We start from the raw sequence: 25,814 nt of genomic DNA on the forward strand, positions 1-25,814 counted from the left end.
CTGTTGTTACTCATTAAACATAGCCTGTACTTCTAAACTTTCAGTGTAATGAAATGTAGCTATTGTATAGCTTAATTAGGAAATAAGAACAACAACGTACTGCTAATAGCTTCTTTACTCCAGGACTTCCTGTGGTAGCTTCAATCATGATAGTATGTTTTACTGAACAATGGAAAACTTATTATCAAGTTGAAATCTTTTTTTCCTTCTTTGTCCTCACAGTTTAGATACCTCTGTTTTGATTTGTCAAAAACTTTCCTGATCCAAAACCTTAAAGCAGAATGCAACTTGAACCTTGTAAAAGAACATATGTAGTTCTGGTTTCAAACACTGCAGATGCATCTTATCTTTGCTGATAGATGAACCAAAAACCTCTATCCAAAGATCTCCAAATGCTGGAAAGTATTACCTCTAATCCTCATATTCTGGGCCCATCTCTAGCTATACTAAAAATAGCTGGGTAGCTTGACATAAAGTGTCAGCCTATGTAAACCGCCTTGAAATTGCTTGGGATGATTTATTCTCCCAATCCTCTCTCACCTCTTAAAGCCTAGACTTATGAAATTTTATTTAAAGTCAAACCCACACAATTTTTTGTCAACTGGCATTTGCCCATCACCTACAATATTTCCAGTTGCCTTCAGCCCTGTATTATGGTTAAGTAATCCTCCGGATCTCCTTTGTTTGTTGCTGCAGTTCTCTTCTAAAATTCACTTCTTTTGCCATAGCTATTGGAAAACTTCTATCAGTGCAGGACAAAAAGCTCTGAGTTTGCACAGTTGGAAAGTTTTTTGCCTGGGCAATTCCAAGAAGCGAGCAGCAGCCTTGAGGATTGCCTGTTTTTCTGTCATGGAGAACTAGTTTCCAGTTAAAAACATGCCTTTGCAGGGAAGTTATATCTGGAAAAAAATAAATCGCAGCAGGATCTGATGGTTTAAAACCTCAGTCACAGGAAGGCTGGAGTCCGGAGCACCCATCCTGATTCTTCTGGCAGGCAAGAAGGAAAAGTTATACCGTAGCCCTTGCAGGCGTCTTGCTGACTCTGTACAGAGTGTGTCCCTACAGCAGTTACCAGACTGCTCTTCTTCTCAGGTAATAACGAGAAAAATGCTTCTGGCTGCTGAGTCAGTCCTTCACAGTGCTGTATCCTCATGGTCCTGCCAGACCAGGCAGGAGCACCCCAGCTTTTGCGGCTCTCCCAGCCAAGAGCCAGAGCTTGGCTGGAGCACAGCCATGCACCAGCACCCTCAGGGCTGGCAGCATAAAATGGGGGGGAAACCACCTTAATCCACCTTAGAAACTAAAAGATCTCCCCTTCTGACCAGTATGGTTTGGAGCTGGCTTGTTTTGCCCACACTGGGAAGCTGACCATAAATTTAATTCTCCCGTTACTTACTCTGTCCTGAATTAGGAGTGCTAACAGCAGGGTTAGTTCTGTGGTTGCAAACAAATCCTAAGAGCAGACCCCTGAAGTTCCATGTTTTCCTCTGTGTGCTTGTTTAAAAATAGGGCCAAATAAACTGTCAGTGTTGAATAAATAATAATGATTGATTCCACTTTTTAAAGCATGTTTGGCCAAATCATTGCATTATCCTTGTTTTCCGCTTCAGACCTCTCATTCTGCAGGCAGAATCCACTTGAGTAGGATGGGGATCACAGACTGTAGACAGCTTCAAAGTTTTTGAGAAAATGAGAGTGTCTATTGGAAGGTTTTTACCATTGCAAATATCCCAAGAGACCTTATTAAATGCCTACAAGCACAGCTATATCGAAACTGCCCCATGCTCAGCGAGGGTAAAGGACCTCACAGGATGGGTCCGGCTCTGGTGAGACCCCATGCTCCGCTGCAGACCAAGCTACTCACAGTGCTTGGGTGCCTTGAACTGTACAGATGGATAACTAAGATACTAATCTGATAGTGCTAGAGCCCAGGAAGTTCAACTTCAAATTCAGGAGTGGCCCTGAAATGATTAGACTCTTTTTTTTTTTTTTTCTTATCACAGAAGAAATGCGTAAGATTTAACTATAGAGAAAAAATATTCATACAAAAGTCTGTTCATCTGCAGAGCGCCTTCCTTTGAAAAGAAAGATAACAGTTTAGGGCAGAAGACTGAACCACTGAGTATAAGGCAATCTTCTTTTTTCTTTTTTTGCAGCAATATTGCTAACTGGCTTTGAAGATTTAGACTCTATCCCTACCCATTTCTTTGCAAATAACTTCAGAGAGGGCCAGAGACAAATTATGTTTCATTTCAGTAATTGCAGCTATAGTCAGTCCAAGAAATTCTCAAATGTTTATCTATCAGCCCCATCCAGTCAGTCCCTGACACCGTGGCTTGCTGGAAAACTACTGCAGCTGAACAACATACTATATGCAGATGACTTTGATTTCTTCAAATACCTTGCTGCAATGCAGAGGCAGTTTCTCTACAGTTTTCCTTGTATTCATGATAACGCTTGCCATGGAGTCCCAGCCAAAACCATTCCAAGGCACAACCAATCTCCTGTGTCAGTTTGCAGGGGAAAGGTAGATTTTTTTCTTTATTATTTTGAAGTTTTATTTATATCTGAATGGATGCCTGACCTGCTAGGCAGAATGAGGAGCTTGCCAAAATAGAGGTGATCAATGCTGCAAGAGACATAATGCAATATAATAGGCCTGAGCCCACACCGTTAAATTAGTGGCAATTTTGCCTCTGACTTCTGAGAAAAAGTGGGCCAATTTATTCAATATTTATAAGCCCAGGAGAGTGCTGAGAATTAAGTCCTGCACAGTAAGAGACAAAGTCTGCAATAAACTGAATGCTGCATCCATGGCAACTCACAACTCAGTTAATAATTTTTCAACATAAAAGGAAAGATATTTTTCAGGGCCACCGAAACAGAAGCAATTTACAAAATTGACTGAGGTGAAGGCATTTTACATCTGCTGTGTTTTTCATACCTTTGGACTTTTGTTTGAGCCTTGGCCCTGGGATGCTAGGGGAGTGAGGTAGCCCCCAGCGGGCGGGAGATTTTGCCATCTCTGGGTAGCAGGAGGAGAAAGGGAAGTGATCTGCAGCCTGTGTTTTTGTCACATCAGGATTTGATACCTGGCCTATGCGGAGCACAGAGCTGCATGGGAATGGGTCAAAAAAGATTTCAATGTTTTCTTTTCCCTGTGGAGAATTTCAGCACAAATGAAAATGGCATTTTTGTCTGTGATTCCACAGCTAGAAAGAGAGAATTTGGGGAGAGAGCTGTCCTGCAGACTGCCACCGGAGAGGCAGTGCTGGGTCCCCACTGTCCCCATTTTCTGCAATAGCAGAGTCCATTTTAGCAGCACCAAGCAAAGTGTCCTTGCTGTAATGTCTGTGTGCTGCTTTGCGCCTAGCAGAAGTTCCTGCATGAGGTACGCTGACGTTAAGTACCTTTCCATCAAATAAACGTTGGTGCTAGTTAAGTTTAACACAGCATTTCCCATATCAGGGAAATATAATACTCCTCGCTGTTATGTTAGACATCAGTTTTGGTCGTATTATTCCCTACTTTGTGCAAAATGCTCCATAGATAAAAGGTAGCAATGCTAACGGTTTACCAGCAGCATTCACTTTTCCCTACACTGTTGGTGATATGCAACAAAATAGTTCTCACTCCCAACACAGACAGTCTCCAAGCTTTTTTTCTATTGAACATTCATACTGTATATTCTTTCCAAACTGGGCTGGTTTATTTTCCATTCAAGTCTTTACTGTACAATTGTGCCACCAATGAAAGCCAAGTGAAAACATCAAGTCATTACCATATGTTGGTGTATTTGTTATTTTATGAAACATTGCTGCATCTGGATAAGTCAGCTAAGATTAAACATCCCTTTATCAAGACAGTCCTGGTTGCTGTTAAGGACATCAGCACATCTGGTTCTCCACACACTGTTGACTTCTGCTGTGTTGTTTTGCTTAGCAGGAAAACAAAAATACAACCATAGCACCCTTGAAGCAAAACCAATGATTTAAATTCCATTCCATATTTTGGACATACAAGTGTAATAAAGATGATAATGGACAATGGAAAATCCTTTTATTTCCATGGAAAGGGATCATATAAGGAAAGCGGACTGAGGATATTCAGCCTCTGCTAGAGAGACCATTCTGCAGGGCCTATTTATCTTCTTGCAGCTGAGCTGCTTTCCCATGAAAATGCAGTAATCTGCAAGTAGCCCTGCTCTGATACGGCACTGTGGGCACTAATTCGGCAGTTGCTGCATACATAGCTATGAGCAATGCCCAGCAGACCTGCATCAGATAAATACCTTGTGGCTGTCATGCCTGATGCTTTGGAAGAAAACCTAGCTGGAAACTGTGCAAGGCACAAGGAAGTGGGAAGTAATAACTGAACCCTCTGCTACGTTGAGGCCATTGCAGAAAATAATGAGCTCCATGAGAAGATGTAATGGAAGTACACTCTGCGCAGTGCTGGCAATATCTTCATCACTATGGCCACCACCAGCATCAGACAGCTGAGCCTTCATTCAGCTTGGGTCCTGAATAGCCTGAGAAGCTTTCCACAATCGGAGCTATGGTCAGGCAGCTCAGAGGCAAGAAGGGGTGAAGTGACATCTTCTTCAAAAGAAGAAACAATCCAACTTTTTGGCCAGCCATAGAAAAAAATGGTGTTTCTCTCTAAAGTTAATATATATGCAAAGAAAGAGAGAGATGTCCACTGGGGAGCAACACCTGAAGACCAACATAGCTAATGGGGTCATAGCAAAAAATCTGCTCTTCAAAGTGCTTTTCAAGTTATTTAGTGTCAAAAAAAAAGTCTTATTGAAGGAGTTTCATTCAACTAAAGCACAGTGTAGTTAAAAAATGTGGTGCATACAAGGGTTCCTCAAAGCCATTTTCATATGCAGATAATCGCTTTACCTGATCACAGCACTTTCTCTGTACCTGGATGTTTGGAAACAGAAGAGTGAATTGACATGAAAATGGTTTTTGGTGAAGCAGTAAAGTGACACAAAGAACATCCTTAGGACCAATTTAATTCACTATATATCATGATTTAGGAGAATGAATATGCATTAAGATGAATAATTTTTCTGACAAGGCAAAATGTCGAGTTGCCAGTCCAGCCTAAGTGATGTTCAGAATCACACAGATTCAGGGAGAAGGTAAATAAATGGCTTATGTGCATCAATTCAGCATAAGGAAATCTAAGGTAATGAGGCCAGGGAGAATTAAAAAAAAGAAGAGAAAGGAAAGAAATGTGCTCTCTCTGGCCATATGCTGAGGGCACTGAGCAGGGAGAGAACCAGATGGTGTGGCTCAGACTTTAAACTATAGTTTTCTTAGTTTTAACCAATTACATTAATGTACACAGAAAGTCTAACATATTTTAGAAGACGTAAGGCAATTTTTTTCTGAAAATGACAACAATGATTTCATCTTCTCCTTTTTCTGAATCCAGATGATTCTTGCTTGCTGGATGTTGGCCACATATGAACCTCATAACCTAAGTTATGAACCTTATCCCAGAGCCAGATTTTTCCTTAACAAATTATCAAAGCTTCTTTAAGAAGATTAAGCGGCTACTCTATAGGATCTCTGAAAAAAAAAACCCCACACCTAAAACACTCAAGAGAGGAATGTCTGCTCTGGTACTTATTCAACAAGCCCTTTGATATGGAAATTATTGGTGTCAACTCCTGTAGCCTCAAGTCTCTCCCCAGTAATTCAGATAATGCATGCAAATGCTTGGACATGTAATCCTCTGTAATCACAGAGGAACAAGCTGCTCCCCTTCGAACTCATCCTTTCTGTCTTCTCTTTGGTGATATCTGAGTATCTCAGCCTGCCAACTCAAGGACTGCATGTGTACAGCACCTGATAAATCACTGCTGCTCATTCTCCCAGGAAAGACTGGTATGCAGGCACTGTTACAAAGAAGGTACGTGAATATCTAAACAGGAGGCCATCAGCATATCTGCTTAGACAAACCGGAATAAATGAAAATGCCGCATTACCGCTGGATTACCCGTCAGCAGGCTCATTTGCTGACTGACGTGCTGTCCTATGGACCACCTTCACATATTTGTCAGCAGTAATGCTCCAAGACCTAGCAAAGCGGGCTGCAGCAAGACTGCCCCTGTTCACCCCTTGTGCCAAATGGAGATTAGGAAAGGGCTTCCCAAAGTGCCCATGGGACCAACACACAGCCTGGCCTCCAGAGCACCTCTCTGCAGGGTTGTGGCAAGTGTGCCGCCTCCCACTGCAGCACCATACAGCTGCTGCAGGCCCTGCCCCCGACTTTCTCTCCCTCTGCTGCTGGCTCTGAGGATGTTTTCTTCCCTTCCTGGGGACAGTTTTTACATTCCTGTTGGCTGCCCCATCCTGGTTGGCTCTGCCTCTTTCATAAAGCCATGGTTAGACCTTATTGTCCCCTCTCTGTCGGTGGGGCAAGACTGGCCCAACCTGCTTCATTTTCTCCCTATGGGCCCCCACCTTTCTCCATTTTTCCTAGTGTCACCCCTCACTTTCGTTTGCTTTTTCTCCAGGACCCTTGATTTCGCAGGAGTGGGGGAAATTGTGTTGAGTTTTGTCAGGACTGATAAATGTGTCTAACGTGCAGAATGTGTAAGAATGGTGTCCATAAGCAGATATCCAGGGAAAAGTAAGAATAGGACAAGAATATATTGCACTTCCCCAGAGTACTGTCCCCATCTCCTGCTATTTTCAGCTGAAAGTATTTCCTAAGCCTGATGTGGTTTGTCTATTTAGTCATCTTCAACAGACTTCCCTTCCAGCTACTTGTTCAGGCTTTCAAATTTGAATCCATCTAACCTTTTTGCAGCCAAATCACTCAGTCCTTTGTGGGATGACAAACAGGAAGACCTATACAGTGGGGTAGTGCTGTGCTGGGAAATGGGTTTTGCAAATACAGGAACTCACACATGCATGTGCCTAAGGTGATAAATCTCAGTGGAGTGGCATTTTTTAAATACATCTAGGGCAACAAGAAAGTTTCTATTGGCCTTGAGTAGGGGTCTGCAGCACTGAAGGAAGGAAGAAATAACAGCCTTGTCTAGGGGCTCTAGAAAGTGTTGAAGAAGCCAGGAAGAAGAGACAAAAAACATGTCTTTGCAGGACTGAGCGGGACCCTAGACCCACAGAGGCCTTCTCATTTAGAGGGATGGGGCATGTCGATCAAGGAAGAAGATGCATACCACTTTGGGGGGTTGGCAATTTTGTAGTCCTGCACTCTTGTTCTCCAAAACCTAGAGAAGGCCAGGTCCCACTGCACAGAAGAAAATTTCTGCTGTCTGCCTCTACCCAGCACTCCACTTCCACACCTCTTCTTCAGTACTTTATCCCAACTGGGGATAAATTTGCATCTAGCTAGTTTTCTACAGGGCCACATTCAGGGGAGAGCTGTGTGTCCTCCTGCACTCATGTAGTTCCCCTTCCTCCCAGTGTGCGCTCCATCCCAGCTCTGGGCTGTCAAGGCGCAGGAGCTGTGAGCAGATGCGTGTGTCCCCGCTGGGCAGGAACAAATGGTCAGGGGATTCTTCTGTGGTAACCAAAGAGGCCCTGTTTGCCTGTGTACCTGGTGGTATGTCTCTGACCTCTTTTCCCTCCTCCAGAACCTCAGAGGAGGGACTGTAAGTATTCAGTACCATTATATTTCTAAGTTAAAAAAACCCCAAAGCACTAACTATGTTTTCATGGTTCAGAGAGGGACATTTGCACATATTTGGAAGGATTTGTTATGCAGTTCACTCCGAATCGAAATCACTGCAGGGTCCTTCAGGACACTGAGGTCTGATTTCAGCAAACTTGTCACTTTGTCCATCCTTCCTCTACCTGAGAGAGGAAAAAGTGGAGAAAGGACAAAACCTTAGAAAAGAGATCACAAGCATCAATGCCCCAGATTGCACAGAGCAGCCCAGCTGTAGGAGCACACTGGAAACCTGGACGATGCTGCAGAGCATTTGAAGCAAAGCTCCTGCCGATGCCAGGGAAGCAAGCTTAGGACAAGAAGGGGTGCACCTGAAAATCCCATCCAGCATAAAGTTGACAATGCATGAAAGAGTGGTAGTCCATGGTCTAGCCAACTGAGCCCTTCCGGCAGACCCAGTACATCAAGGCAGACCATAGGCAACTGGCATTAACCACTGCAAGGTCAAGGTGAGCCACAGATTGGCTGGTCTTGGCCCAGTGACCGGCTCTCCCGCTCCAAGGCCTCGCTCCTCCCTGGAGAGGATGAGGATGAATTCAAGTCAAGCTGCACCCAAAACAGTGCCTTTTGTCAGTTCAGAGATGAAAGTAAGAAAAGCTATAAGAGAAAACTTTCTATTATAGAACCAAAGCTAGATACTCTTCGCGCAGAAATCAGTTGTGCTTGAGGATGAGAAGAAGCAAAGAGCTGACGTGAAAGATAATTAACTTCCATGGCAGACAATAATTTCATTCACCACTGTCAGAGGAGCAGGTGGGCTGGTACTTGTTACACAGTGCGGGGGTGAAGAAAAGAAAGTCCCTGTTTTAGTGAGATTACCTGAGCAGGAGAAACCGAAGAACAGAGAAAGGCATTGCAAACCCCTCTAAGCTCACTGAGCACACAGTATGCCTGAGGCGCCTATACTGAGGCAGAACTAAAAAGCCAAATTCAGGATGTGCAAAGGAAGAAAGAAGATAAGCAATTGTATTGTTCCCTCTTTTTAGTCTTGTACAATATGTCTTTGTAAATACATCTGTTGCAATTCACTGGAGTTGAAAGGCCCCACGCGGCAGCACAGCAGCACGTTCACCACTGCTTCCATCACGGCTCCCTGCGTGACTCCCATTGCATCCCATCCACTTCACCAGACGCAGTTGCATCCTGAGTCATTCAATGCTTTTTCTTCTCTTTCATGCCACCATGAAGTGTTTATCCTTTTTTTCTCACTTTATGGTCAAGTTGCTCACAAAAATTTGCTATCACGGAGCCAAGCAACAGTACTGAACTTCTCCTTTGCTACGTTTTCTTCTGTTAAAGGTTTCTGTCACAATGTTCATGGCCTGTGGGCTATGGCAATTGCAGGGAATGATGTAGATGGTTTAGGAAAACTTTTATAACAAAGGCAAAGTAATAAGCACAGATTTTCATCTCAGAGCACACTTCCAGATTTCCCCTCAAGCTACGTAAACCCAGCCTCACATCAAGTGTGGGGATTCAGACACAGAGCACCTGTGTTGGGAGTGCCCTGCGCTGGATGCAGGAAAGCAGCAGGGAATGTATCATGCAATAAATCACATGAGTTAGATAATATTTTCACAGACTTTCACAGCTGTTCGTCATACACTGAGGCTCTCTCACAATTTGTATAATGACATTGTGTCACATTTGTATACAAATGTTCTGTCTTATAAATCGGCTTCCTACAATCCTATCCCCTCTTAAAAGCTTTTGTGAATTTTCTTTTTCAAATTCACAAGTTCCATCTTCTACATAGAAACAAGATATTTTGCTGCTGTGCTTTGCTTTCAGCACATTTTCTCTCCATTTTAAACATTTTCTGTGTGTTTTCTTTCCAAACTTTGAGTGTTTCAGCACCCTCTACACATCAGGTACCTCCCGTGAAAGACTATTGGGCATATGACAAGCCAGCCCTGCAGACTATGTCTCATTAGAGAGCAGTTTTCATGTTCTTGCTAATCTATGAAAAAGAGCAAAAAATTCCTGAGCAGCAGATAACATAAAGAGGAAGTTAAAACCATTTTCTGAGATATTTTAATCTTCTAGCAGCTCTAATTCATTGCTGCTTGACTAACTCTGTATCAACAGCCAGGTCCGACTCTTTCCATTGCTCTCATGCAGCTGATGAGTGGTGGATTTGGAAGATGCAGGAAAGCGTCTGTGACACTTGGAAACAGCAACCAGCTGATACCTGCTGAAGCACTGAGGTACCCTTTTCAAACACAGAAGACGACATATCTTCTGTGCTTAGATTATCCTGGTCTCCTTTCAAACAAACAATAGGCATGGAAAGTTGTAATGCTTCAGTACAACATTGCAATGTAGTATGTTTTCCATAGTGGTCAAAAAAGTCTGCTTCCAAAACTGGTTCCAGGAGGGAGGTGGCATGATGCCCTTCTTGTGGGCAAAATTTAGAGACACTGAGGGCCATAAGAACAACAAAGCCCAGAAAGAAGGTTGCACTGAAATCTTCTTTAAGCATCCATGAGCTGACCTGTAGGAATGGTGAGCACTTGGTCAAGGTCTGTTGCACTTTGCTGTGGATGGGGAAGGCCTGACTGCTCAGTGAAGCACACAGAGGATGTAATGACGATATCTGTCTACACAGGATTTTGAAAATCTGCAGCCCTGACTGTCACTTGGTCTGTGCAAGACTGGTGCCTCCAAGAAATGTGAGGGCTTCCCACAGCCTGTGGATTGCTCTACACCGTGAGCAAAGGGAGTCACTCATGTCCGGCATGATAGACTTGCCGTGGACATGCAGGAGCATTGCTTTGTGCATACAGGAGTGGCCATTTGTAGGATTTTTGTCATTAGACAGCAGGGTGGTGGACTGTCTGACACACCAATAGTCACAGAAGTGACTGGTCCTGAGTCTGGCAAAAGACACTTTTTGGAGCAAAACTTCAGCTCCTGTCAGTTATTACTGCTCCACTGATAATGGGGCCATTTCAATTTGTATCAACTGAAGATCCTATTTAGATTTCATTACAGATTTCTTGCACTAATGCCTGTGCTGATGGGGGCAGGACATTCTGGGATTTGGGGAGTAGATCCGAATATGGAAGTTGGACCAATTTTTGCAACTCAGACCCACCTCTAAGAGCAAACACCTGAATATTCCCAACTAAGCATACTCCCTCTTGCCATGATATATTGTCCATTCTTTTTCTTCCTCTGAGGAGCTGATGTGGTTCTCAAAGGAAAGACACAGATGAAAGCTTCTTTCTTTTAGCACTGATGAAAGCTTTATTTAAATTTGAGATCTCCCCAGAAACAATACAGTAATTCTACAGAAACCCAGTCTGGAGTCCGTAAAGTCTTCTAGGGTTAGTGTGGCCAAAAGCAAGTTTTGTAGTATTGATGGGAGATGCTTCTCAGTAGCCAACATATCCAGGTAACACAAAAGAAAAATCTATAATATAGAACCAGTGCTACACAAGAGCAGCCAAAGCATAGTAAGAGCCTGCCAAACAGTTGTGAAGAGTTCCTGCAACAAGAGGGACAGACAGGTAACACAGAGAAAAACAGAGACATTGCAGAACAGCTCTGTTAAAATTGAAGCCCATTGGAGCATCTCATCATGTATTTCATTCCCTTGGCCAAAACAGAATCCTTCCTTCTTGATGCTGTCAATATTACCACAGTCAGTTACTGACAAGTGTTTAATACTTAAAGTCAGCTCTTGTCCCCAAAGGTTTTGTGGTGTGAACAGATGAAGAGGACACAGAGTGGAGAAAATAAATACTATTGTCATTTTACAGGTGGGGAACCAAAGCTCAGATGGAAGAAATTTGCCTAAGGTCATATAGCAAGCGTGTAGCACTTGCTGTGAGATCAGTCACGCTCTTGGTTAATGCAGCATCTCCTCTGTTTTGTTCAGACAAACCCTACATGCTCCTACCTGTTCCATTTGGAAGATTATTCCCACAGGTGAATGCCCTGTGCTAGCAGGAACAGCTTCCTGATGTTAAAATTTTAATGGAAATGAAGCTCCACAAATGAAACAAGCCAGAAGCACTTGCTAATTGTGTTTGGTCATGCAGCATTAAAAATGCTTCTCTGTCCACAGGAGGGTAAACAACATCAATCCATTTTCTTGACAACTGTCTACAAGACCCAGCCCAAATCTTCCTGCCATACAGGAAAAGAATGAAGATTGTATTTTTTCTAAGAAGGTACTACAGAACCACCATGGAAAGTATCGGAGTGTCTTGGGAGATACTCCTATGGTTTTTGGAGTGATGGATGAGTATGGATTGATGAACGGGGATGGGGATTCCATTGGGGAATGGGGATGAGGTAAATGAGCAATGGTTGGTGATCCTGACATTGACAGCCTTCATGAAATATTCTATAAATAGGTTCAGCAGTGGCTCTACCCTGACAAAAACATAACTAAATGAAGAGTTCATCTATAAATATCTCCTTTTCTTCAAATCACCCTCAACCTAAACCTTGAAGACTAAGAAAACAGAAATGTCATCACTTGCCCTGATGCTCTGTGAGTCTACATTTTACTTCACTGCAAGCAAGTGAAAGGAGAATGCCTCCTGTAAAGAGTAACCCACCCCTCAGGATCAGGCTGGTGGGGTAAGTACTGGAGAGAGGTGGTTTAATGGAGGACTGGTAATGGGGCATCCAAGAGGAGAGAATCACATGTCAAGACCTTCAACCTTCCTCCCTTTCCACATGATAAGGGAAGGAGACAGCTGCCAGCAAGCAAATAAGGGCTGCATTTTTGGAGGTGGCAGGTAAGCAGGTTCACAGGGAATGTACCCAGGGGCCCAGAATAGAGCTTGTACCCTGGTTACTTCAGTGTGTTGCTTCACTAAGTTTACATACACACAGTTCTCCACTTCCAGCACATTCTTCTTCACTGCCATCTCACGTTTCTCCCATGATGCTCCAGCATTTGTCAAAATAATCTTGACTCCATGGTGCTCCAGGTGTGAACTATCCAAATCTGCATGCACTGCAAATATTTTACCTACCTAAGCCAGGAAGAGCTCTTTTTTAAGTAGCCGGTCATTGATTTCTGGGTCTAGAAAGAGAAAGAAGAGACATTAATCACTTTGAAATTAAGTTTTCTTGTTTCTAGGGTCACAACCATTGAAGAATTACACGTCATGAAAACTAACAAAACTGAGCAAGAAGTGGTGAGCCCGAGGCCCAGAGGTGGAGATGCTACAAGGAACCACCAGTGCTGAAAACTTCAAAGTCACATATGATGAAACAAGGAGGTCTTCATCCTCCTTGGAAGGAAGAAAGATAGAGGAGGCCCTGCTGCGAGGGGACCAGTACAGTTATCTCTTACCAGCTTCACCGTGGACATCTTTTGAGTGGGAGGTTTTGCATGGCTGCCCATCTGCTCCTCTTGTTGGCTGTGGAACAAAAACAAAGACCAACAGAGAATGCAGCTGACTTGGCTTGGAGCAAGCAGAGAATGAATGGAAAGAAACAGAGAGTGAATGGAGACAATGAAACTGCAGCAAGAGGAGGAGCTAACACCTAACATTTGCACAAGCTGTGGAGAGGAATTTCATCTTTCCTTCCATTACAAAAGTGATTGCATTAAAAAAAGTTGCAGAGCAACACTATCAAGGATAGACTAGATTGGTGGCATAACCAAGCAGTGAGCTCTTCCTTAAGAGAAGGAAAAGGTCCATTTCTCCCCACCTTGAATGTCATGTTTCTAGGTTAGGCTAGGTTTGGCTTTTTGTTTTCTAAAAGTACATGTTTCATTTTCAAACTCTCTGCTTTGTTTGATGTAGACATGAGCAAGGACCTCAGGTGCCTGGTGTCTAAGGGCAGTCAGCTTCCAAAATGGATTTCTCTCTAACAGCCACCTAGGCAATGGAGAAGCAATAACGATTCCCAGGGTGGAGTCAGCTATTCGGAGCAACAGCAGAGGCAAGGAAAGGCACATGCTGAATTTCCAAGACAAGCAACAGTATCAGCTGACTGTGCTAACAGGCTGAAATCAGGATTTTATTTCTTGTCAGCCTTTACTGCCAAGCTGTTCGAACTCCTTCCTCCACTGCACCACATGCCTTTTATGCTCGATGTTCATTTTCACCTTTCCTTCTCTTTTACCTGTTTCCTGTTCCCAAGGCTGCTATCTCATTCTGCATTTCCTTTGAGGTTTTTCTGTAATCAAAAAGAAAAATAATGATTTCCAGACACCTAGATATGCTTGGGCTCATTTCAGGGCTGCTATGCTACACAGTCTCCTGCTGCATGATTTACAATTGTTTGCAGAGAGCCCAAAACTTCTTCTGGTCAGACAACATCCCTTCTCATGTGTTTGCATGTTCCCTTGCATAGTGGGGCTGAAACTGTGCCCAGCGGAACCCAATAGAGGTAATAAAAAATGCCTTTTCCAGTCATACATTATTTCTTTTTCTACTCCTAGATTAAGAGCTTGTACATTGTATGTCTTCACAGGAATTACTACATGAAACAACTGAATCCATGACTTCATCCAGTCTTGGATAAGAGGCAATAGTAGGAGATCCTGAAATACCCACATGGTGGTAAGAGTGGCCACCCATGGGACAGAGCCAGCTCTATTTAGATTATTCTGTTGCAGGAGAACATCAGTACTGCTTGGTTACCTCCTATCAGACATAATCCACCATGGTAGCAAGAAGGGAAAAGGGGTCTGGTATTTTCTTCTGTGGTGTCATTCTGCTTTGCCTGATGGAAGACATCACAGTATTAAAAATAGACAATCTGTACTGTCCATTAAGTATGGGGGTAGCCCTACCATTGCACACAACAGAGGAGTTGAAAAATTTCCTCCCAAATTCTTGTTATATTAAATTTTGCATGACATTTCAAACTTCATTGTTAGCATTCATGTGGTGTGTTCATAATGTCATCACATAGCTCTTCTCACTAGAGCACGAGAGCACAAAAATGAACCCTGAAACACTTCACATGATTGGAAGAGGAGTTTTCAAACCAGGCTAATATTTACTGTCGACACTTCACACTCAGTGCCTAATTTGGGAATGAATGCTAGAAGGCAATACTTAATCCCTTGTGTTTACTGAATTTAGAGGATTTCTGCATTGCAGAGCAGTTGAGAAAAGGAAGAGCGAGACTGAAAAGTCCCATACTTAGACCCACATGGCCTGCACTCTGTATTTAGATCATGCCATGAGGGTGTTATTCTGGAACTCAGATTTTATATACCCTGTTATATGCAGGAGAGTACAGCCCAGTAGTGAGAGAGGGGACATGGTTTAAATGGCACTTGAACTCGGGCCAACAAAAGAGAGCTGTTGCTCTGGAAATAACTATGTGGCTGCAGGCTCTGGTGCTGCTGCTGAAGCTGCTGCTTTTGCTATTTATTCTGCAAAGCAATATTAAGAACCTGGTGCAAAATATGAAAAAGTGGAGTCAAAATGGATATCCAGGATATGCCCCACATCTTTTGTCTCCTAGGGAAAAGATAAGCTACTCCTGGCATCTGATGGGTGTGAGATGAGACTTTCCAAATCTAAATCTCATTTGCATTTCTGTGGTCGGGTGATCAGACGACAGAAAAAGAAGCTATTCTGTATAAATACCAGGTGCATGTTTGATGTTCCATAAACCATATTCACTTACAGTCAATAGCACATACTTCAGGTATGACTGATTTGGAAATATTTTGAATACCATAAAATAACAAACCCAGAATAGAGGGCATCGCTAATACTTACAACCCAATTAATTCATAGTGCTTGAGCTGCTCTTCTAAGTTGTTTACTTTTATCTGCAGGTCCTTAAAAGTTCAAAAGAAAAACAAACGTTCTTAATATTACTCCATCAGTCAGTGTACAGTAAAAATCAAGTCAGAGCTTATTAGTGTAAAATAGCACCAGTGCTGCCCTTGCCAATATTATTCTCTTCTCCCAGATCGACTCTGATAGAAGCCTACAGGAATCTGCTCTCCAGATATTATTTGTATTACAGTAACTTCCTTCGTTACTTATGTTCCCAGTAATGCAAGATCACCCATTTTAAAGGTGTACTTGCTGGTTTGCAGACTAGGGTAATTAAAACCTCTTGCTATTGCTTTTTTTTTTTTTTTTTTTTTTTTTTTTTTTTTGCACATGTGTTACTGAAGCTATAGGCAGTCTCACATTCTGCAGTCATACCTGTATTATATTTTACTCTGTTGCTTTACAGTTTGACCTTCTTGTTATTAGCTTTGTAAAAGGCTGCGGTAGAATGGTGCTGGTCTAAAGAAAGACAGACCTGTGGTATGTAACAGGGTGTCCTACCTCTAACACTTTGCCCTGTTGTATGACTACTCCTCTTGTTTCCAGTATTTCATTTGTTTCCTGAAAAGCAATAAAATCAAATATCTTTTGTTAGGAGCAAAATATGAATGTGAAAACAGTAGTTTTGGTTAAACTTTTAATGTAAAGAGATCTGCTAAAAAGCTCTGACCCCGCACTTTCTATCTACCAATAGTTCATCCAAAGTGTAGATTATGTGATCATACTGTCTGTTTGATAGTCTTCCCAGCCTCAGATGTTTTGGCTGATTTCAGCAGTGGAGAGAAATCTTGAAGAAAAGAGATTCCTATCTGTTTTGTAAAAATTGGCAGCTGGATAGGAGGCAGACCCTGAAGCTGGTGTCCACATGGAGATAAATGCTTGCGGGGGTGGGGGGTGGGGGTGTGAGGTTCACAGTTTTATCAGGCCCCAGAGAATCTACACAGGAGGAAACTGTTTATGTCTCCTGGTATGACTTTTTTTCATTACCAGCGGAAACTGTAATTCTGCACAGCTCCTGTGTTTGACCGGCAGCTAACAGGAGATAGGTTAGACAACGTGTTTGACATTGCGCAGTCACCTGCAGTCCTGCTTGTCCAAGGTTACGTGACCTAATGCTCAGGGGACAATGGGATGCAGACACCAGCACAGGCACTCATGAATGCAATAAATCAGCCAGACATCCTGGCTTTTCTGCCGCTACAAAGCGCACATGTTTGGGGCTTTATAGATTATGAGAGTCAGAATCCTGCTAGTGTTATGTCACTCTCAGCAGTCTGGCACTGCAGAAAAGGCCCAGGGGGTCCTGTCAGGCAGCGAGCTGGGCACAAGCCAGCAGCATGGCCCACAGGGCCATATGACTAGCACAGCCCCTAGGTCAAGGAAAGGGATTATCGCCCCTACCCAACACTCATCGGACCATGTGGAGATACTGTGTCCAGTTTTGGGTCCCTCAATATGTGAAAGACATGAACAAATGGGAGCAAGCTCAGGGGAGGCCCCCATAGTGGTGGGGCTGGAGACCTTGGCCCATGAGGAGAGGCTGCAGGATGGGGCTTGTTCAGGCTGGGGACATGGCAGCTCTAGCGGGGGCTTGACAGCAGCCCCCAGGAGCTCTTTGAGGAGATGGAGCCAGGCTCTGCACAGTGGTGCAGGGCAGGAGGAAAAGTGGCAGCAGAAGTACGTTGAGACGAAGGAGGTTCAGAATAGCTTTAAGGAAAAAAATTCCCCATGACAACAGATCTGCATTGGAGCAGTTGCCCAGGGAGGTTGTGTAGGCTCTCTCCCTCAAGGTTTTCAAGACTCGTCTGGATTCAGCCCTGAGCAACCTGCTCTGGGCTGACCCCTCTGTGTGCAGGAGGAGGTCAGACTGGGTCCTCCTAAGGCCGCCTCCAAACTGAATTATTTTGTGATCTTATGTCTCTGATGACTAGTCAGCTTGGTTTATGGAGGTCCTTCTAAATAAAAGAGTTGTTCCTCTGCAGTACAGCATGAAATCACAGACATATGCACCATTTCAAAACTTTGCTGGAGACTTTGTTATGACAAGCACTTGCATTTAATTGTTTAGCTGGGAAAAAATAATCATCTCCTCTATTCATACTAAACAAAAAGAAACTATCATCCAGTCAAAGGGGGGAGGTAGGAAAAGGAATTTGTAAGTCAGAACAGTCTATTTTGTTTAGCACTATGCTTTTTCAAAGTCTTGTGATGATTGATAGAATATAAAGGATTTTATTTCCAAGAGGCTAATTAAACTCCATCTGTGTGTTTAGAAACCCTAAGTCCCTTCCACTGGAGAGACAAACCAAGGCATTAGCTACCCAGGTATTCATATTTGTTCCTGCAGCAAAATGGGAGAAGAAAGCCTGTTGACATGAGGCCATTATTTTGCCCACAAAATAGGAGATTAGGAAAATGCACAGCTGAAAATCGGTCAGTTACCAGCTGATATCTGTGTAAGAGAGGTGGATCACCTACATCTCTCCATGGACAACAGCACATGTCACTGCTTGTGATCCACTTTTGGGCAGCATCAGAAGAGAGCACAAAGACCCAGTAAGTCATAAAGCTGAAGTCTCTTCCCCAAACTCCTTCTCAGACTAAAGTCTGCTCTCAGATCATCCTTGCATTCAGTGACAGCAATGATGATGGAGTTTTTGTCATGACAATGACAGCCAGCAACATCTCTGGTAGGCCTGTGTCTGGGCAGAGTTAAATACCACACATCCATTTCTTTCACTGCTCCAGGGGAAGCCCAAACTTACAAACTATTTTTAATAACCTTACAGTAGACTCTCTTTCTTCATCTTCCATGCACATTTATTCCTTCATGAGGGCATTTTGATACCTTTATAATGTCCTTTTTCTTTTCTTTCATCCATCTCTCCCACTCCTGCAAACAGATCTAACACAGGAAAAAGATTAGAACTGGGTGAGGCTGGGCAGAGCAATGGGCAGGGAGAAGTCACAGATTTGGCAAGATGGAAAACCGAAAATGAGTCTTGCTGTAAGTTTTGCATGTCCTCAGGGTAACTACCCACAGGCATTCTTAATGTAAACTATGCCATTTGGTTTTATTTCTATTAGAAAATTATGAATCAAATCCTTGCTGTGTTGGTTATTTGCAGATCTTTTGCAAGTAAAGGAAAATTGAAGAAGCCTGTGTGTGTGTATGTGTGTCTTTGTGTACTCAGTCTGCAACTGATTTCTTACTGCAATTGTATGTAGGAATAAGTGGAAGAGTCAACTGAATGGAAAACAGGTATCTTCCTTGTTTTTACATACAGCAGCAATTGAAGTCTGAAGCCTTATTGTGTGTGTGTCTAGATGGCAAAATCTTTAGATGAGGAAGTGGATTTTTATTTATGCATGTAAAATATCTGCTATAGCAAACACCATTCCTGATTTAGAACCCTGCATACCACAGATGGCTTTACCAATGACCATGTGTCTTTCACCTTTATTCTTCCCCAGAAAAGAGCCTCTTCAATCAGTTAGCAAACCCTTGGGAAACAGGAATATCTTATTCTGAACATTTCTATGCATCAAGTCAAAATGTAAAGTTTGCATACTACACATTTTATCAAATCATTAATAGAAGGATGAATTACTACTTGTCCACTTGCCTTCAATTGATTTATGTCCTCTATACGCGGAAGCTCTTGATGCTGAAGAAGTTTATATTCATACAATTCAGAAGTCTGAAATTTAAAATGAAACATATGTCATGAAGAAGAAACAGTGAAGTGAAGTGTAGATTTTTCTCTATTTTCTTTATACAAGGGTCCGTGATTTGTCAGACCTGTATGTTTCTAGTCCAAAATGACAGAAAGTTTCCCTGTGAGGCCTTAATCTGAAATAGAATGGCACAAAATGTAAAAATGACTCAGCATGTGCTTTTGCAGGCACTGCCATTTTAGTCGTGCTTCCCATGAAGGACTCAATTCAATTTTCAAAGATGCCTGAAGTATCAAGAAATGTTAAGTGTTATTTAAGGCACTGGAAAGGTAGCACATGAAGGCTACTTCAAGGTAAGTCCTCAGTATATTTTGGCCATTTTTTCAGGTTGTGTTTAATTATCAGGAAGGTAATGGTATTTGGGAAGCACATAAATAAAACTTGATTTTTTTCATATTTTCAGAACACTCACTTCTTTGCAATTAGCTAAACTACGTAGAATATAGCCTGACCTCAAGAATCTTCTTTTACCATGATGCTCCAGGTAAATATTTCAGTGTGTGTTTGTGTGTATACACCTTCCCTCTCTCTGCCCACAAGCATGTGACACAGATGATGAAATTCTGGCTCTAGCTTGAATCATCAGAAAAAAATTCCACTGACTCCAGTGAGCCCAAGACACTTGCCCACAAATGTGTGAATCAGTTGCAAGAACTACGAGACAATTACATCCTTGTCTGGGGACACAGATACTAATTAGCAACTCCATCCAGACTGTAGTACCCTACCTCCTCCACCGGCCATTCCAAATCTTTCTTGACCTTTGCAGGAGTAGAGCCTGCATCATCCTTCTGTCTCATCTCAGTCCTTGGAGGCGCAGGTGAGCTCTGAAAACTGTAGGATACAATGTCACGTGAAGGACAACAGTTTGGGTGACCATTCTGGTGTGACACGAAAACTGGCAAGGTGGGAGTGAGAACATTAAAATCAAAATTCAAATTCTGTATTATTCCTTTTGCTTTCTGAACCCCCCCATGTTTGTTTTTTCTTGTTACACAGTATAATTATAAAATAATTAAATTCAGCCTTTTTATGCAACAATGACTTAATCCCACTTTCAAACAACAAAAGGTTTTAATGAACTCCCCAAAATATATTTGTACATTTATCTATTTTGCACTCTTTCATTATCTGACTTGCCAAGACCTGGATGTACCAAAACATATACAGAACAACCTTATTTCACATTTATTTTAGCCTAATGGGTTAAAGGAAGCAGACAAAATCTCAGAAAGAAACTGTTTTCCTTGTGAATTCTGAGTGGGTTGGGAAGTACCTGTACTTCTGGTCAGGCCTACTTAACACCAGAAAACATCCACTTCAGAATTTTGTTATGCAAAACACTCTAAGAGATGTTTGCTTTCCACTTGTTCTAGAAAAACAGAAATCCAACTTTGGCTGAATACATTTGGAGAGGCAGCCATATTTGACACAATTATGAGCAAATCTATTCAGATTGTATTTACCTCTCAAAATGTCTGTTTTCACTGAGGAGTTGCTTGTTTTCCCCAAGTAATTTATAAACCATCTTGCTGAGATCTGTCTTCACACTTTTCAGTTTCTCTGTAGCTAAGGTCAGGTCTATAAACATTATGTTCCTACAAAAACATTTGCACAGAAAAATCTGTTGTTTTACACTAAACACTGGGTCACGCCCCTTCTCCTACAGAGTTGGAAAGAGATATTCAGCTGGGCTGTATAATTGCCTCTTCCAAATTCTTCATGCCTGACAGACCTCGCAATGGGTTGTCTCTTATATATTTAATATCAGTTTCTTCTGGACTTTTGAGAAAAGCTTGTAGAAAACCAGTCCTGTTACCAAGTTCTTACAAAGCAAAACAATGTATTTTATGGTAGCGACTGTTGCAAAGCTGCAGAAAAGGCAAACATGGAACTCCTTGGCTATTTCTTTAATCCATGTCCATAAATCTAATCTTAACATTATTATCCTAGCAGTTGAATTTATCTCTAATTCCCGTTTTAGACAGGGCATTCAGGCACAAATAGGCTTGAGAAAGTCATATAGGATATGTGGGACTCAGCCAGGAAGAGAAATTCCCATTCAGGGCTATGGCTGTGAGGATCCCATGAGTACATGGCTATGTGCGCATGCCCTGAGGGACCTTGAAGGGAAAGACCTGAGGTAGTACAGGCAGAGCCTGCTCAGCAGTAGGAAGTACTGGGTTAGACCATGATACATTCTTGGGATCTTTTCTTGATCCCAAGCACAAAAAGCTTTGCTGCAATTCTGCACATGCTTTCAAGGACAAAATAATCTGCATGAAGGGAGCTTTTGGAGGCATTTCCCGTAGATAGCTCCGTGGCCCTATTTACACAGTGAAAGGATTGAGCTTTTCCTCTGGTATTCACAGTCAGGATGTCAGATGTAAAACTGAGGGATAGTTTTTGGACAACTGGCTTTCTGAATGCTGCAACTGCTTGGTTACAGCTGTGAGGGCAGAGCACAGACCTGTGGGGGTCTGAGGGCACAACCGGTGGCTGCTTGACCTGAGGGATGTGTCCCCACCATGCAGCAGAACACAACACAGAAATCCTTCTGCTAGCCCTGAGACAGTGCGTACATCTCCAAGGTGGTGTGCAAGAGGTGGGCAAGTAGGTGGGGGGCCAGAACAAATGCAGACATCTCAGTCTGGCATTTCACTTGGGCTACGGCAAATCAGTGCAGGGTGGCAGCTACGTGACTCCTGGTGCCGGAGTTCACTTGCCTGATGCTGATGCAGATGGCTCTGCCTTGCATGCCCTGGGCTGGAATAGCACAGTCTACTCCAAGAGGGCAAAATACGGGGTCACTTTCCCATCCACAGAATTAAGTAAACTGTGTGATTATGTTTACCCCACAGGGAATCTGCTGTAATTTGAGGAGAGAGGTAAAATCACAAAAGAAAATGGTGAAAACGTCCCCCTTTTTATCCTGCTTTATGTGCCTTGGGTCTCCTAAATTTGGCCATCCCAGCAGAAAGAGGACCTCAGACTTTAAAGAAGCTTATTCTCTGTGTTCTTCTGTAAATACCTGTATTGCGGAAGGGAGGGGAAGGAGCGAAGGGCCAGAGGCCTGTGAGAAATGTTTGCATTGTCACTGCATGGTCTGTTCCGCCAAAATTCACCACTTTGGACTAAGCAAACAGAGACATAAACCTGACAAGAACTCACAAAAACAACTGAAGCCTCTTCTACACCGTCACACCATCACGTCACTAAGATTTAGTTATGCATCCCAAATAAAGGTGGACCCTGCACCTCAGCCAGAAACAAAACATAGCAAAATGAGAAGGAGATGATGAAAAACCTGATCTAAATGAAAAAGCTGTGGTCAGAGAGGGCTGCGCTCCTTGACTCAAGAAGATCAAAGGTTAAGAGCTCTTTTACAAATACAATTACAGCTATATCTGCTACATCTAACTCCCTAAGGTCCTCAGGTATGGTGAGGTGGTGCAAGATAGTAAGTTTTTAGTTAACAGACACTACCCAGCATTTTGCCTTTGTCTTTCTCCAAGAAGGCTCAGTTGTGCTCCGGCTCAAGAAAGCACTTTTTAATTAACTGCAGTGGCTGGAGAACAGTGGAGAGGAGCTTTAGTTCCTGTGGCCTTCCCATGTTTTCACAGTCATCAGTGTCTCAAGCTGTGGTCACTGCAACGCACTAGTTGCCACCTTTCTTGGTCAATGGTGTTAGAGTTTTCTCACAAGGTCAGAGCTTTGCAATTATTGCTGCACCCACTACGGCCCGTGTGCACACTGACGACGTTACTGACCCCCAAGTCGATAACTTGGGGTGGCTGAGAAGATGTGACTGTCCCTTCTGTGGCTTTTGGAGGGTTCAGCCATGCATTTGACACAGGCAGGTTGAACTTCTAGGATGTGCTTGATTTAAGGCATTTCCTCCCTTCAGCATCCTACAGGCTCGAGCAGAGAGCAGCTGCTGGACGAGCAGGGCAGGCCAGTGCAAGCCTGTAATATCTGTGCTCATGGTCTGCTCGGGCTTCCTGTTTGCTTCCGGTTGCATGAGGACATCACTTTGAGGAGAGAGCAGTGAGCTATGTGGAGAGGCTACTCCTTGCACTACTCTCTCAGCCTGCCACGAGCAACCGAGCTGGCAGCTCCCTGCCCGGACTCTCTGAGGTGCAGGATTTTGCTTCTGGAGTTCACACCCTTTGGCAGCTCACCAGACCTGAACCTACCCAAGCAAGATGTAAGGCTCATTTATTTTGGCTTGTTAGTTTTCAGTTTCACTTAGAAATCTCTTTCTTCTGATAGTCTTACTCTCAGGTAACAGCCATGTCAGTAGTGCTATTAATTCTCACTGAATTAACTCACACTGAATGGTGTCTATAATTTCCATGTGTTGGTTTTGTTAGTAAAGCAGCTAAGCTCCTGGGGCAGAGAGGTGTTCAAGAAATTAATTTTATAATACAGGTCTGCTTCATATTCAGGACCCAGTTCAACAAAGGACTTAAGTAAAGGAATAACAACTGACTTGAATGGGAACACTAGTTCTTAAAGTTAATCATGTGCTTTTAAAACTGGGACTTATACCATGCCAGTCAAATCATCAATCTACTCAATTACAGGCTCCAGTTAACAAATATATTCCTTGGTCTTTCATTCCTCAAAAGGGGAACCGGATACAGATAGGGCCTTGAAAAATCTATCAGAGATCAATAGCTAACACAGCAAAGACCAAAACTGTGTTGGTTAGCTCCCTGCCAGCTCTTATAAATCAGCTCTTATAAATCAGAAAGTGTTCCAACACTTCAGTGAAAATCACTCAAATGCTCTAATGAACAAAAGAACTATATATTAAAAACCAAAAAGGGGAAGTTTTCTCCTCCTTTGAGGCAGTCTCAGTGGGAATTTGAAAAGTAAGTATTTTTGATATGTCCTTAATTCTGAGATTTGTAGGAGGCATAAAAAAGGCCCACCAAAAAGTACATCTGAGTGACAGAAATTTAGAAGGATTAATAGGAAATACTAGGAAAGGCAGGATGCTAACCACAAGGTTATGCAGATAGAATTGAAGACAGTGATTAGAAGCAATACATAATTTAAAAGCTGGATATATTCTCACACAGGCGTCGGTTACTATCGGGTGCATGGAAAAACAAAAAACCCTCAGTGCTCTTGCTAACCAGCAAATGCTATTTTACACTGTAGTAATTTTACAACTGTACTTATACTAACCGCAGAGACACTCTAACCAAAGTAAACTCGTTCTTCAGTGAATTTATAGATTCAGCCATATGCTTCTACAGGACAAGACTATGATCTCAAAACTTTCAGCTATTTGAACAGAAACTGTGTAATGGATAAATATTGTGATACAGCTGTGGTTGAAGTGGTTCATATGGCTCATGACATCTATTTTTGTCATGCTATTACTGAGGTCTGTGGTGAACAGCAGAGTTAGGCCGTTATTTTTCAGCGACAGCCTCTGAGGAACCAGAGATGTTAAAGGGAGATGTGGTGTTACATGTTAATGTGTGGGATTCAATAACCTGAAACCAATTATTGCTTCAGTCCATGTCTGACCAGCTGGAGCTGGTATTATTTCCACTAGTCCACAAATGAATTCCTAAGTTTTATTTTAAACGTAGGAATGATTTTGTTGTTGCTGCTGTTGTTGTTTTAGACTTATCATGTAGTTTGCTTTTGTGTGTCTTTTCATTTTATAGACAGTCTTCTCCATGCCAGCCTCTAGGGACTGGTGGTGTAGTGGTGTAGTGCATAACAGTTTTCTTTTGAAGTCCGCTGCCATGACTGCAAAACGGGAACTAGAAAGCTGATTATCATGACAATTAGCATGCAGTTTTTATTCTGTAGGTGTGTGATGTGTTAGCACTGAGTATTTATTTTTAGTTCAGACATATAAAACCCCAATTCAACTATATTCAGCAATGGATTATAAAACAAGTCTATCTAAACCAAGACACGTATGCCTGCGTGCACAGGCTCGCATGTGTGAGCATGTGCACGCCTACAGATAGAAAAAAAATAATAGCTGTCTAAGATTAAATACCTCAGGCTTTGCCCCCGCTACTGGGAAGACCTAGAGGAGACGGGAGCTATATCATCCAGCCTTGCCTGGAAGAAACCGTATCTTGGCAATAGAGGGAGTGGGACTGAAGCCTTAAGACTCTCCTTAACCTCTTTTCTTATTGGCAGGGTAGTACAGAGGGTCATTGACTGTAACAGGAATGGTGTAGGAGGTGAGACAAGATGCCTAGGTAAACAGGAGGATGTTGTGTTGGCTCAATTTAAAATAGCAAGTGCTATTTCCTTGATAAAGTATTATCTTCACTGCCAGCTCAGACTGTGAGCTCTGTGAGGCAGCAATTGTCTCTTAGTAATGCACCAAACACAGTCAGCATTACGGGGTGCTCATGCTGAACGCCAGCCCCCAATCGCTTCCATAATGAATTTAATTTTAGCAGCTATTGCTAAAAGAAAATACGTTCAAGTTGAATGTTCAGTGTGGTGCATAACTTAATCTAGCCCGACAGAAAGTATTAGCTTGAACTTTCCATTTGTCAGGTTGCCTAGAAATATCACCAGAGCAGCGTGACTGAGGCAGAC

At 42.7% G+C, this 25,814-nt stretch overlaps 1 long non-coding RNA gene across 1 annotated transcript in view; it reads right to left on the reverse strand.

Moving 5' to 3' along the window:
• Nucleotides 1-19,115: 19,115 nt before the first annotated feature.
• Nucleotides 19,116-25,814, reverse strand: part of LOC112984346 (uncharacterized) — a 105,113-nt gene continuing 98,414 nt past the window's right edge. The window contains exons 2-3 of the long non-coding RNA XR_003259445.2: nt 19,955-20,060; nt 19,116-19,189 (exon numbers count right to left, since the gene is read on the reverse strand). This is a non-coding gene — a long non-coding RNA (uncharacterized LOC112984346). The remainder of the gene's footprint in view (nt 19,190-19,954; nt 20,061-25,814) is intronic.

The sequence above is a fragment of the Dromaius novaehollandiae genome, chromosome 2 (assembly GCF_036370855.1).
Source record: "Dromaius novaehollandiae isolate bDroNov1 chromosome 2, bDroNov1.hap1, whole genome shotgun sequence".
Taxonomy (NCBI): Eukaryota; Metazoa; Chordata; class Aves; order Casuariiformes; family Dromaiidae; genus Dromaius; species Dromaius novaehollandiae.